The sequence below is a fragment of the Symphalangus syndactylus genome, chromosome 5 (genome assembly GCF_028878055.3).
Source record: "Symphalangus syndactylus isolate Jambi chromosome 5, NHGRI_mSymSyn1-v2.1_pri, whole genome shotgun sequence".
NCBI lineage: Eukaryota > Metazoa > Chordata > Mammalia > Primates > Hylobatidae > Symphalangus > Symphalangus syndactylus.
This window is the reverse complement of record NC_072427.2, coordinates 1,734,812-1,749,756: the sequence shown is the minus strand read 5'-3', so window position 1 is coordinate 1,749,756 and position 14,945 is coordinate 1,734,812.

Here is a 14,945-nt window from a genome sequence, read left to right as displayed (position 1 = left end):
GTAGAAAATGCAAGTGGAGATTCGGAGCGCTAAGAGGGTAATAGTGGAAAAAGGAATGTCTCCAAATATAAAGTACACAGAATCATTCTGTGAAACTTCTTTCTGATCTGTGCATTCAGCTAACAGAGTTAAACCATACTTTTGATTGAGCAGATCTGAACACTCTTTCTGTAGAAAATGCAACTGGACATTTGGAGCGCTAAGAGAGTAGTAGTGGAAAAAGGAATATATTCAAATATAAACTACAGGGAAGCATTCTGTGAAACTTCTTTCTGATCTGAGCATTCAGCTAACAGAGTTAAACCATACTTTTGATTGAGCAGTTTTGAAACACTCTGTCTGTAGAAAATGCAACTGGACATTCGTAGCGCTAAGTGGGTAATAGTGGAAAAAAGAATATGTTCAAATATAAACTACACAGAAGCATTGTATGAAACTTCTTTCTCTTCTGTGCATTCAACTAACAGAGTTGAACCTTACTTTTGATTGAGCCTTTCTGAAACACTCTTTCTGTAGAAACTGCAATTGGACATTCTCAGCGCTAAGAGGCCTCTATTGGGAAAAATAATATCTTCAAATAAAAACTACACAGAAGCATTGTGTGAAACTTATTTCTGATATGTTCATTAAGCTAACAGAGTTAAACCATACTTTGGATTGCGCAGTTCTGAACACTCTTTCTGTAGAAAATGCAAGTGGACATTCGGAGCGCTAAGAGGGTAATAGTGGAAAAAGGAATATATTCAAATATAAACTACACAGTAGCATTCTGTGAAAATTCTTTCTGTTCTGTGCATTCAACTAACAGAGTTGAACCTTACTTTTGATTGAGCCGTTCTGAAACACTCTTTCTGTAGAAACTGCAATTGGACATGCTAAGCGCTAAGAGGCCTACATTGGGAAAAATAATATCTTCAAATAAAAACTACACAGATGCATTCTGTGAAACTTATTTCTGATCTGTAAATTCAGTTAACAGAGATAAAACATATTTTTGATTGAGCAGTTATGAAACACACTTTTTGTAGAAAATGCAAGTGGAGATTCGGAGCGCTAAGAGGGTAATAGTGGAAAAAGGAATGTCTTCAAATATAAACTACACAGAATCATTCGGTGAAACTTCTTTCTGATCTGTGCATTCAGCTAACAGAGTTAAACCATACTTTTGATTGAGCAGATCTGAACAGTCTTTCTGTAGAAAATGCAACTGGACATTTGGAGCGCTAAGAGCGTAGTAGTGGAAAAAGGAATATATTCAAATATAAACTACACAGAAGCATTCTGTGAAACTTCTTTCTGATCTGAGCATTCAGCTAACAGAGTTAAACCATACTTTTGATTGAGCAATTTTGAAACACTCTGTCTGTAGAAAATGCAACTGGACATTCATAGCGCTAAGTGGGTAATAGTGGAAAAAAGAATATGTTCAAATATAAACTACACAGAAGCATTCTGTGAAACTTCTTGCTGTTCTGTGCATTCAACTAACAGAGTTGAACCTTACTTTTGATTGAGCCGTTCTGAAACACTCTTTCTGTAGAAACTGCAATTGGACATTCTGAGCGCTAACAGGCCTATATTGGGAAAAAGAATGTCTACAAATAAAAACTACACAGAAGAATTGTGTGAAACTTCTTTCTGTTCTGTTTGTTCAACTAAAAGAGTTGAACCTTAGTTTTGATTGAGCCGTTCTGAAACACTCTTTCTGTAGAAAATGCAAGTGGAGATTCGGAGCGCTAAGAGGGTAATAGTGGAAAAAGGAATGTCTCCAAATATAAAGTACACAGAATCATTCTGTGAAACTTTTTTCTGATCTGTGCATTCAGCTAACAGAGTTAAACCATACTTTTGATTGAGCAGATCTGAACACTCTTTCTGTAGAAAATGCAACTGGACATTTGGAGCGCTAAGAGAGTAGTAGTGGAAAAAGGAATATATTCAAATATAAACTAGAGAGAAGCATTCTGTGAAACTTCTTTCTGATCTGAGCATTCAGCTAACAGAGTTAAACCATACTTTTGATTGAGCAGTTTTGAAACACTCTGTCTGTAGAAAATGCAACTGGACATTCGTAGCGCTAAGTGGGTAATAGTGGAAAAAAGAATATGTTCAAATATAAACTACACAGAAGCATTGTATGAAACGTCTTTCTCTTCTGTGCATTCAACTAACAGAGTTGAACCTTACTTTTGATTGAGCCTTTCTGAAACACTCTTTCTGTAGAAACTGCAATTGGACATTCTCAGCGCTAAGAGGCCTCTATTGGGAAAAATAATATCTTCAAATAAAAACTACACAGAAGCATTGTGTGAAACTTATTTCTGATATGTTCATTAAGCTAACAGAGTTAAACCATACTTTGGATTGCGCAGTTCTGAACACTCTTTCTGTAGAAAATGCAAGTGGACATTCGGAGCGCTAAGAGGGTAATAGTGGAAAAAGGAATATATTCAAATATAAACTACACAGTAGCATTCTGTGAAAATTCTTTCTGTTCTGTGCATTCAACTAACAGAGTTGAACCTTACTTTTGATTGAGCCGTTCTGAAACACTCTTTCTGTAGAAACTGCAATTGGACATGCTAAGCGCTAAGAGGCCTACATTGGGAAAAAGAATATCTTCAAATAAAAACTACACAGATGCATTCTGTGAAACTTATTTCTGTTCTGTAAATTCAGTTAACAGAGATAAAACATATTTTTGATTGAGCAGTTATGAAACACACTTTTTGTAGAAAATGCAAGTGGAGATTCGGAGCGCTAAGAGGGTAATAGTGGAAAAAGGAATGTCTTCAAATATAAACTACACAGAATCATTCGGTGAAACTTCTTTCTGATCTGTGCATTCAGCTAACAGAGTTAAACCATACTTTAGATTGAGCAGATCTGAACAGTCTTTCTGTAGAAAATGCAACTGGACATTTGGAGCGCTAAGAGCGTAGTAGTGGAAAAAGGAATATATTCAAATATAAACTACACAGAAGCATTCTGTGAAACTTCTTTCTGATCTGAGCATTCAGCTAACAGAGTTAAACTATACTTTTGATTGAGCAATTTTGAAACACTCTGTCTGTAGAAAATGCAACTGGACATTCGTAGCGCTAAGTGGGTAATAGTGGAAAAAAGAATATGTTCAAATATAAACTACACAGAAGCATTCTGTGAAACTTCTTGCTGTTCTGTGCATTCAACTAACAGAGTTGAACCTTACTTTTGATTGAGCCGTTCTGAAACACTCTTTCTGTAGAAACTGCAATTGGACATTCTGAGTGCTAACAGGCCTATATTGGGAAAAAGAATGTCTACAAATAAAAACTACACAGAAGAATTGTGTGAAACTTCTTTCTGTTCTGTTTGTTCAACTAAAAGAGTTGAACCTTAGTTTTGATTGAGCCGTTCTGAAACACTCTTTCTGTAGAAAATGCAAGTGGAGATTCGGAGCGCTAAGAGGGTAATAGTGGAAAAAGGAATGTCTCCAAATATAAAGTACACAGAATCATTCTGTGAAACTTTTTTCTGATCTGTGCATTCAGCTAACAGAGTTAAACCATACTTTTGATTGAGCAGATCTGAACACTCTTTCTGTAGAAAATGCAACTGGACATTTGGAGCGCTAAGAGAGTAGTAGTGGAAAAAGGAATATATTCAAATATAAACTACACAGAAGCATTCTCTGAAACTTCTTTCTGATCTGAGCATTCAGCTAACAGAGTTAAACCATACTTTTGATTGAGCAGTTTTGAAACACTCTGTCTGTAGAAAATGCAACTGGACATTCGTAGCGCTAAGTGGGTAATAGTGGAAAAAAGAATATGTTCAAATATAAACTACACAGAAGCATTGTATGAAACTTCTTTCTCTTCTGTGCATTCAACTAACAGAGTTGAACCTTACTTTTGATTGAGCCTTTCTGAAACACTCTTTCTGTAGAAACTGCAATTGGACATTCTCAGCGCTAAGAGGCCTCTATTGGGAAAAATAATATCTTCAAATAAAAACTACACAGAAGCATTGTGTGAAACTTATTTCTGATATGTTCATTAAGCTAACAGAGTTAAACCATACTTTTGATTGCGCAGTTCTGAACACTCTTTCTGTAGCAAATGCAAGTGGACATTCGGAGCGCTAAGAGGGTAATAGTGGAAAAAGGAATATATTCAAATATAAACTACACAGTAGCATTCTGTGAAAATTCTTTCTGTTCTGTGCATTCAACTAACAGAGTTGAACCTTACTTTTGATTGAGCCGTTCTGAAACACTCTTTCTGTAGAAACTGCAATTGGACATGCTAAGCGCTAAGAGGCCTACATTGGGAAAAAGAATATCTTCAAATAAAAACTACACAGATGCATTCTGTGAAACTTATTTCTGATCTGTAAATTCAGTTAACAGAGATAAAACATATTTTTGATTGAGCAGTTATGAAACACTCTTTTTGTAGAAAATGCAAGTGGAGATTCGGAGCGCTAAGAGGGTAATAGTGGAAAAAGGAATGTCTTCAAATATAAACTACACAGAATCATTCGGTGAAACTTCTTTCTGATCTGTGCATTCAGCTAACAGAGTTAAACCATACTTTTGATTGAGCAGATCTGAACACTCTTTCTGTAGAAAATGCAACTGGACATTTGGAGCGCTAAGAGCGTAGTAGTGGAAAAAGGAATATATTCAAATATAAACTACACAGAAGCATTCTGTGAAACTTCTTTCTGATCTGAGCATTCAGCTAACAGAGTTAAACCATGCTTTGATTGAGCAGTTTTGAAACACTCTGTCTGTAGAAAATGCAACTGGACATTCGTAGCGCTAAGTGGGTAATAGTGGAAAAAAGAATATGTTCAAATATAAACTACACAGAATCATTCTGTGAAACTTCTTGCTGTTCTGTGCATTCAACTAACAGAGTTGAACGTTACTTTTGATTGAGCCGTTCTGAAACACTCTTTCTGTAGAAACTGCAATTGGACATTCTGAGCGCTAAGAGGCCTATATTGCGAAAAAGAATGTCTACAAATAAAAACTACACAGAAGAATTGTGTGAAACTTCTTTCTGTTCTGATTGTTCAACTAAAAGAGTTGAACCTTAGTTTTGATTGAGCCGTTCTGAAACACTCTTTCTGTAGAAAATGCAAGTGGAGATTCGGAGCGCTAAGAGGGTAATAGTGGAAAAAGGAATGTCTCCAAATATAAACTACACAGAATCATTTTGTGAAACTTCTTTCTGATCTGTGCATTCAGCTAACAGATTTAAACCATACTTTTGATTGAGCAGATCTGAACACTCTTTCTGTAGAAAATGCAACTGGACATTTGGAGCGCTAAGAGAGTAGTAGTGGGAAAAGGAATATATTCAAATATAAACTACACAGAAGCATTCTGTGAAACTTCTTTCTGATCTGAGCATTCAGCTAATAGAGTTAAACCATACTTTTGATTGAGCAGTTTTGAAACACTCTGTCTGTAGAAAATGCAACTGGACATTCGTAGCGCTAAGTGGGTAATAGTGGAGAAAAGAATATGTTCAAATATAAACTACACAGAAGCATTGTATGAAACTTCTTTCTGTTCTGTGCATTCAACTAACAGAGTTGAACCTTACTTTTGATTGAGCCTTTCTGAAACACTCTTTCTCTAGAAACTGCAATTGGACATTCTGAGCGCTAAGAGGCCTCTATTGGGAAAAATAATATCTTCAAATAAAAACTACACAGAAGCATTGTGTGAAACTTATTTCTGATATGTTCATTAAGCTAACAGAGTTAAACCATACTTTTGATTGCGCAGTTCTGAACACTCTTTCTGTAGAAAATGCAAGTGGACATTCGGAGCGCTAAGAGGGTAATAGTGGAAAACGAATATATTCAAATATAAACTACACAGTAGCATTCTGTGAAAACTCTTACTGTTCTGTGCATTCAGCTAACAGTGTTGAACCTTACTTTTGATTGAGCCGTTCTGAAACACTCTTTCTGTAGAAACTGCAATGGGACATGCTAAGCGCTAAGAGGCCTACATTGGGAAAAAGAATATCTTCAAATAAAAACTACACAGATGCATTCTGTGAAACTTATTTCTGATCTGTAAATTCAGTTAACAGAGATAAAACATATTTTTGATTGAGCAGTTATGAAACACACTTTTTGTAGAAAATGCAAGTGGAGATTCGGAGCGCTAAGAGGGTAATAGTGGAAAAAGGAATGTCTTCAAATATAAACTACACAGAATCATTCGGTGAAACTTCTTTCTGATCTGTGCATTCAGCTAACAGAGTTAAACCATACTTTTGATTGAGCAGATCTGAACAGTCTTTCTGTAGAAAATGCAACTGGACATTTGGAGCGCTAAGAGCGTAGTAGTGGAAAAAGTAATATATTCAAATATAAACTACACAGAAGCATTCTGTGAAACTTCTTTCTGATCTGAGCATTCAGCTAACAGATTTAAACCATACTTTTGATTGAGCAATTTTGAAACACTCTGTCTGTAGAAAATGCAACTGGACATTCGTAGCGCTAAGTGGGTAATAGTGGAAAAAAGAATATGTTCAAATATAAACTACACAGAAGCATTCTGTGAAACTTCTTGCTGTTCTGTGCATTCAACTAACAGAGTTGAACCTTACTTTTGATTGAGCCGTTCTGAAACACTCTTTCTGTAGAAACTGCAATTGGACATTCTGAGCGCTAACAGGCCTATATTGGGAAAAAGAATGTCTACAAATAAAAACTACACAGAAGAATTGTGTGAAACTTCTTTCTGTTCTGTTTGTTCAACTAAAAGAGTTGAACCTTAGTTTTGATTGAGCCGTTCTGAAACACTCTTTCTGAAGAAAATGCAAGTGGAGATTCGGAGCGCTAAGAGGGTAATAGTGGAAAAAGGAATGTCTCCAAATATAAAGTACACAGAATCATTCTGTGAAACTTCTTTCTGATCTGTGCATTCAGCTAACAGAGTTAAACCATACTTTTGATTGAGCAGATCTGAACACTCTTTCTGTAGAAAATGCAACTGGACATTTGGAGCGCTAAGAGAGTAGTAGTGGAAAAAGGAATATATTCAAATATAAACTACACAGAAGCATTCTGTGAAACTTCTTTCTGATCTGAGCATTCAGCTAACAGAGTTAAACCATACTTTTGATTGAGCAGTTTTGAAACACTCTGTCTGTAGAAAATGCAACTGGACATTCGTAGCGCTAAGTGGGTAATAGTGGAAAAAAGAATATGTTCAAATATAAACTACACAGAAGCATTGTATGAAACTTCTTTCTCTTCTGTGCATTCAACTAACAGAGTTGGACCTTACTTTTGATTGAGCCTTTCTGAAACACTCTTTCTGTAGAAACTGCAATTGGACATTCTCAGCGCTAAGAGGCCTCTATTGGGAAAAATAATATCTTCAAATAAAAACTACACAGAAGCATTGTGTGAAACTTATTTCTGATATGTTCATTAAGCTAACAGAGTTAAACCATACTTTGGATTGCGCAGTTCTGAACACTCTTTCTGTAGAAAATGCAAGTGGACATTCGGAGCGCAAAGAGGGTAATAGTGGAAAAAGGAATATATTCAAATATAAACTACACAGTAGCATTCTGTGAAAATTCTTTCTGTTCTGTGCATTCAACTAAGAGAGTTGAACCTTACTTTTGATTGAGCCGTTCTGAAACACTCTTTCTGTAGAAACTGCAATTGGACATGCTAAGCGCTAAGAGGCCTACATTGGGAAAAAGAATATCTTCAAATAAAAACTACACAGATGCATTCTGTGAAACTTATTTCTGATCTGTAAATTCAGTTAACAGAGATAAAACATATTTTTGATTGAGCAGTTATGAAACACTCTTTTTGTAGAAAATGCAAGTGGAGATTCGGAGCGCTAAGAGGGTAATAGTGGAAAAAGGAATGTCTTCAAATATAAACTACACAGAATCATTCGGTGAAATTTCTTTCTGATCTGTGCATTCAGCTAACAGAGTTAAACCATACTTTTGATTGAGCAGATCTGAACACTCTTTCTGTAGAAAATGCAACTGGACATTTGGAGCGCTAAGAGCGTAGTAGTGGAAAAAGGAATATATTCAAATATAAACTACACAGAAGCATTCTGTGAAACTTCTTTCTGATCTGAGCATTCAGCTAACAGAGTTAAACCATACTTTTGATTGAGCAGTTTTGAAACACTCTGTCTGTAGAAAATGCAACTGGACATTCGTAGCGCTAAGTGGGTAATAGTGGAAAAAAGATTATGTTCAAATATAAACTACACAGAAGCATTGTATGAAATTTCTTTCTGTTCTGTGCATTCAACTAACAGAGTTGAACCTTACTTTTGATTGAGCCGTTCTGAAACACTCTTTCTGTAGAAACTGCAATTGGACATTCTGAGCGCTAAGAGGCCTATATTGGGAAAAAGAATGTCTACAAATAAAAACTACACAGAAGAATTGTGTGAAACTTCTTTCTGTTCTGTTTGTTCAACTAAAAGAGTTGTACCTTAGTTTTGATGGAGCCGTTCTGAAACACTCTTTCTGTAGAAAATGCAAGTGGAGATTCGGAGCGCTAAAAGGGTAATAGTGGAAAAAGGAATGTCTCCAAATATAAACTACACAGAATCATTCTGTGAAACTTCTTTCTGATCTGTGCATTCAGCTAACAGAGTTAAACCATACTTTTGATAGAGCAGATCTGAACACTCTTTCTGTAGAAAATGCAACTGGACATTTGGAGCGCTAAGAGAGTAGTAGTGGAAAAAGGAATATATTCAGATATAAACTACACAGAAGCATTCTGTGAAACTTCTTTCTGATCTGAGCATTCAGCTAACAGAGTTAAACCATACTTTTGATTGAGCAGTTTTGAAACACTCTGTCTGTAGAAAATGCAACTGGACATTCGTAGCGCTAAGTGGGTAATAGTGGAAAAAAGAATATGTTCAAATATAAACTACACAGAAGCATTGTATGAAACTTCTTTCTGTTCTGTGCATTCAACTAACAGAGTTGAACCTTACTTTTGATTGAGCCTTTCTGAAACACTCTTTCTGTAGAAACTGCAATTGGACATTCTGAGCGCTAAGAGGCCTCTATTGGGAAAAATAATATCTTCAAATAAAAACTACACAGAAGCATTGTGTGAAACTTATTTCTGATATGTTCATTAAGCTAACAGAGTTATACCATACTTTGGATTGCGCAGTTCTTGAAACACTTTCTGTAGAAAATGCAAGTGGACATTCGGAGCGCTAAGAGGGTAATAGCGGAAAAAGGAATATATTCAAATATAAACTACACAGTAGCATTCTGTGAAAATTCTTTCTGTTCTGTGCATTCAACAAACAGAGTTGAACCTTACTTTTGATTGAGCCGTTCTGAAACACTCTTTCTGTAGAAACTGCAATTGGACATGCTAAGCGCTAAGAGGCCTACATTGGGAAAAAGAATATCTTCAAATAAAAACTACACAGATGCATTCTGTGAAACTTATTTCTGATCTGTAAATTCAGTTAACAGAGATAAAACATATTTTTGACTGAGCAGTTATGAAACACTCTTTTTGTAGAAAATGCAAGTGGAGATTCGGAGCGCTAAGAGGGTAATAGTGGAAAAAGGAATGTCTTCAAATATAAACTACACAGAATCATTTGGTGAAACTTCTTTCTGATCTGTGCATTCAGCTAACAGACTTAAACCATACTTTTGATTGAGCAGATCTGAACACTCTTTCTGTAGAAAATGCAACTGGACATTTGGAGCGCTAAGAGCGTAGTAGTGGAAAAAGGAATATATTCAAATATAAACTACACAGAAGCATTCTGTGAAACTTCTTTCTGATCTGAGCATTCAGCTAACACAGTTAAACCATACTTTTGATTGAGCAGTTTTGAAACACTCTGTCTGTAGAAAATGCCACTGGACATTCGTAGCGGTAAGTGGGTAATAGTGGAAAAAAGAATATGTTCAAATATAAACTACACAGAAGCATTGTATGAAACTTCTTTCTGTTCTGTGCATTCAACTAACAGAGTTGAACCTTACTTTTGATTGAGCCGTTCTGAAACACTCTTTCTGTAGAAACTGCAATTGGACATTCTGAGCGCTAATAGGCCTATATTGGGAAAAAGAATGTCTACAAATAAAAACTACACAGAAGAATTGTGTGAAACTTCTTTCTGTTCCGTTTGTTCAACTAAAAGAGTTGAACCATAGTTTTGATTGAGCCGTTCTGAAACACTCTTTCTGTAGAAAATGCAAGTGGAGATTCGGAGGGCTAAGAGGGTAATAGTGGAAAAAGGAATGTCTCCAAATATAAACTACACAGAATCATTCTGTGAAACTTCTTTCTGATCTGTGCATTCAGCTAACAGAGTTAAAACATACTTTTGATTGAGCAGATCTGAACACTCTTTCTATAGAAAATGCAACTGGACATTTGGAGCGCTAAGAGAGTAGTAGTGGAAAGAGGAATATATTCAAATATAAACTACACAGAAGCATTCTGTGAAACTTCTTTCTGATCTGAGCATTCAGCTAACAGAGTTAAACCATACTTTTGATTGAGCAATTTTGAAACACTCTGTCTGTAGAGAATGCAACTGGACATTCGTAGCGCTAATTGGGTAATAGTGGAAAAAAGAATATGTTCAAATATAAACTACACAGAAGCATTGTATGAAACTTCTTTCTGTTCTGTGCATTCAACTAACAGAGTTGAACCTTACTTTGGATTGAGCCTTTCTGAAACACTCTTTCTGTAGAAACTGCAATTGGACATTCTGAGCGCTAAGAGGCCTCTATTGGGAAAAATAATATCTTCAAATAAAAACTACACAGAAGCATTGTGTGAAACTTATTTCTGATATGTTCATTAAGCTAACAGAGTTAAACCATACTTTTGATTGCGCAGTTCTGAACACTCTTTCTGTAGAAAATGCAAGTGGACATTCCGAGCGCTAAGAGGGTAATAGTGGAAAAAGGAATATATTCAAATATAAACTACACAGTAGCTTTCTGTGAAAATTCTTTCTGTTCTGTGCATTCAACTAACAGAGTTGAACCTTAGTTTTGATTGAGCCGTTCTGAAACACTCTTTCTGTAGAAACTGCAATTGGATTGCTAAGCGCTAAGAGGCCTACATTGGGAAAAAGAATATCTTCAAATAAAAACTACACAGATGCATTCTGTGAAACTTATTTCTGATCTGTAAATTCAGTTAACAGAGATAAAACATATTTTTGATTGAGCAGTTATGAAACACTCTTTTTGTAGAAAATGCAAGTGGAGATTCGGAGCGCTAAGAGGGTAATAGTGGAAAAAGGAATGTCTTCAAATATAAACTACACAGAATCATTCGGTGAAACTTCTTTCTGATCTGTGCATTCAGCTAACAGAGTTAAACCATACTTTTGATTGAGCAGATCTGAACACTCTTTCTGTAGAAAATGCAACTGGACATTTGGAGCGCTAAGAGCGTAGTAGTGGAAAAATTAATATATTCAAATATAAACTACACAGAAGCATTCTGTGAAACTTCTTTCTGATCTGAGCATTCAGCTAACAGAGTTAAACCATACTTTTGATTGAGCAGTTTTGAAACACTCTGTCTGTAGAAAATGCAACTGGACATTCGTAGCGCTAAGTGGGTAATAGTGGAAAAAAGATTATGTTCAAATATAAACTACACAGAAACATTGTATGAAATTTGTTTCTGTTCTGTGCATTCAACTAACAGAGTTGAACCTTACTTTTGATTGAGCCATTCTGAAACACTCTTTCTGTAGAAACTGCAATTGGACATTCTGAGCGCTAAGAGGCCTATATTGGGAAAAAGAATGTCTACAAATAAAAACTACACAGAAGAATTGTGTGAAACTTCTTTCTGTTCTGTTTGTTCAACTAAAAGAGTTGAACCTTAGTTTTGATGGAGCCGTTCTGAAACACTCTTTCTGTAGAAAATGCAAGTGGAGATTCGGAGCGCTAAAAGGGTAATAGTGGAAAAAGGAATGTCTCCAAATATAAACTACACAGAATCATTCTGTGAAACTTCTTTCTGATCTGTGCATTCAGCTAACAGAGTTAAACCATACTTTTGATTGAGCAGATCTGAACACTCTTTCTGTAGAAAATGCAACTGGACATTTGGAGCGCTAAGAGAGTAGTAGTGGAAAAAGGAATATATTCAGATATAAACTACAGAGAAGCATTCTGTGAAACTTCTTTCTGATCTGAGCATTCAGCTAACAGAGTTAAAGCATACTTTTGATTGAGCAGTTTTGAAACACTCTGTCTGTAGAAAATGCAACTGGACATTCGTAGCGCTAAGTGGGTAATAGTGGAAAAAAGAATATGTTCAAATATAAACTACACAGAAGCATTGTATGAAACTTCTTTCTGTTCTGTGCATTCAACTAACAGAGTTGAACCTTACTTTTGATTGAGCCTTTCTGAAACACTCTTTCTGTAGAAACTGCAATTGGACATTCTGAGCGCTAAGAGGCCTCTATTGGGAAAAATAATATCTTCAAATAAAAACTACACAGAAGCATTGTGTGAAACTTATTTCTGATATGATCATTAAGCTAACAGAGTTATACCATACTTTGGATTGCGCAGTTCTTGAAACACTTTCTGTAGAAAATGCAAGTGGACATTCGGAGCGCTAAGAGGGTAATAGCGGAAAAAGGAATATATTCAAATATAAACTACACAGTAGCATTCTGTGAAAATTCTTTCTGTTCTGTGCATTCAACAAACAGAGTTGAACCTTACTTTTGATTGAGCCGTTCTGAAACACTCTTTCTGTAGAAACTGCAATTGGACATGCTAAGCGCTAAGAGGCCTACATTGGGAAAAAGAATATCTTCAAATAAAAACTACACAGATGCATTCTGTGAAACTTATTTCTGATCTGTAAATTCAGTTAACAGAGATAAAACATATTTTTGACTGAGCAGTTATGAAACACTCTTTTTGTAGAAAATGCAAGTGGAGATTCGGAGCGCTAAGAGGGTAATAGTGGAAAAAGGAATGTCTTCAAATATAAACTACACAGAATCATTTGGTGAAACTTCTTTCTGATCTGTGCATTCAGCTAACAGACTTAAACCATACTTTTGATTGAGCAGATCTGAACACTCTTTCTGTAGAAAATGCAACTGGACATTTGGAGCGCTAAGAGCGTAGTAGTGGAAAAAGGAATATATTCAAATATAAACTACACAGAAGCATTCTGTGAAACTTCTTTCTGATCTGAGCATTCAGCTAACACAGTTAAACCATACTTTTGATTGAGCAGTTTTGAAACACTCTGTCTGTAGAAAATGCCACTGGACATTCGTAGCGCTAAGTGGGTAATAGTGGAAAAAAGAATATGTTCAAATATAAACTACACAGAAGCATTGTATGAAACTTCTTTCTGTTCTGTGCATTCAACTAACAGAGTTGAACCTTACTTTTGATTGAGCCGTTCTGAAACACTCTTTCTGTAGAAACTGCAATTGGACATTCTGAGCGCTAATAGGCCTATATTGGGAAAAAGAATGTCTACAAATAAAAACTACACAGAAGAATTGTGTGAAACTTCTTTCTGTTCCGTTTGTTCAACTAAAAGAGTTGAACCATAGTTTTGATTGAGCCGTTCTGAAACACTCTTTCTGTAGAAAATGCAAGTGGAGATTCGGAGGGCTAAGAGGGTAATAGTGGAAAAAGGAATGTCTCCAAATATAAACTACACAGAATCATTCTGTGAAACTTCTTTCTGATCTGTGCATTCAGCTAACAGAGTTAAAACATACTTTTGATTGAGCAGATCTGAACACTCTTTCTATAGAAAATGCAACTGGACATTTGGAGCGCTAAGAGAGTAGTAGTGGAAAGAGGAATATATTCAAATATAAACTACACAGAAGCATTCTGTGAAACTTCTTTCTGATCTGAGCATTCAGCTAACAGAGTTAAACCATACTTTTGATTGAGCAATTTTGAAACACTCTGTCTGTAGAGAATGCAACTGGACATTCGTAGCGCTAATTGGGTAATAGTGGAAAAAAGAATATGTTCAAATATAAACTACACAGAAGCATTGTATGAAACTTCTTTCTGTTCTGTGCATTCAACTAACAGAGTTGAACCTTACTTTGGATTGAGCCTTTCTGAAACACTCTTTCTGTAGAAACTGCAATTGGACATTCTGAGCGCTAAGAGGCCTCTATTGGGAAAAATAATATCTTCAAATAAAAACTACACAGAAGCATTGTGTGAAACTTATTTCTGATATGTTCATTAAGCTAACAGAGTTAAACCATACTTTTGATTGCGCAGTTCTGAACACTCTTTCTGTAGAAAATGCAAGTGGACATTCCGAGCGCTAAGAGGGTAATAGTGGAAAAAGGAATATATTCAAATATAAACTACACAGTAGCTTTCTGTGAAAATTCTTTCTGTTCTGTGCATTCAACTAACAGAGTTGAACCTTAGTTTTGATTGAGCCGTTCTGAAACACTCTTTCTGTAGAAACTGCAATTGGATTGCTAAGCGCTAAGAGGCCTACATTGGGAAAAAGAATATCTTCAAATAAAAACTACACAGATGCATTCTGTGAAACTTATTTCTGATCTGTAAATTCAGTTAACAGAGATAAAACATATTTTTGATTGAGCAGTTATGAAACACTCTTTTTGTAGAAAATGCAAGTGGAGATTCGGAGCGCTAAGAGGGTAATAGTGGAAAAAGGAATGTCTTCAAATATAAACTACACAGAATCATTCGGTGAAACTTCTTTCTGATCTGTGCATTCAGCTAACAGAGTTAAACCATACTTTTGATTGAGCAGATCTGAACACTCTTTCTGTAGAAAATGCAACTGGACATTTGGAGCGCTAAGAGCGTAGTAGTGGAAAAATTAATATATTCAAATATAAACTACACAGAAGCATTCTGTGAAACTTC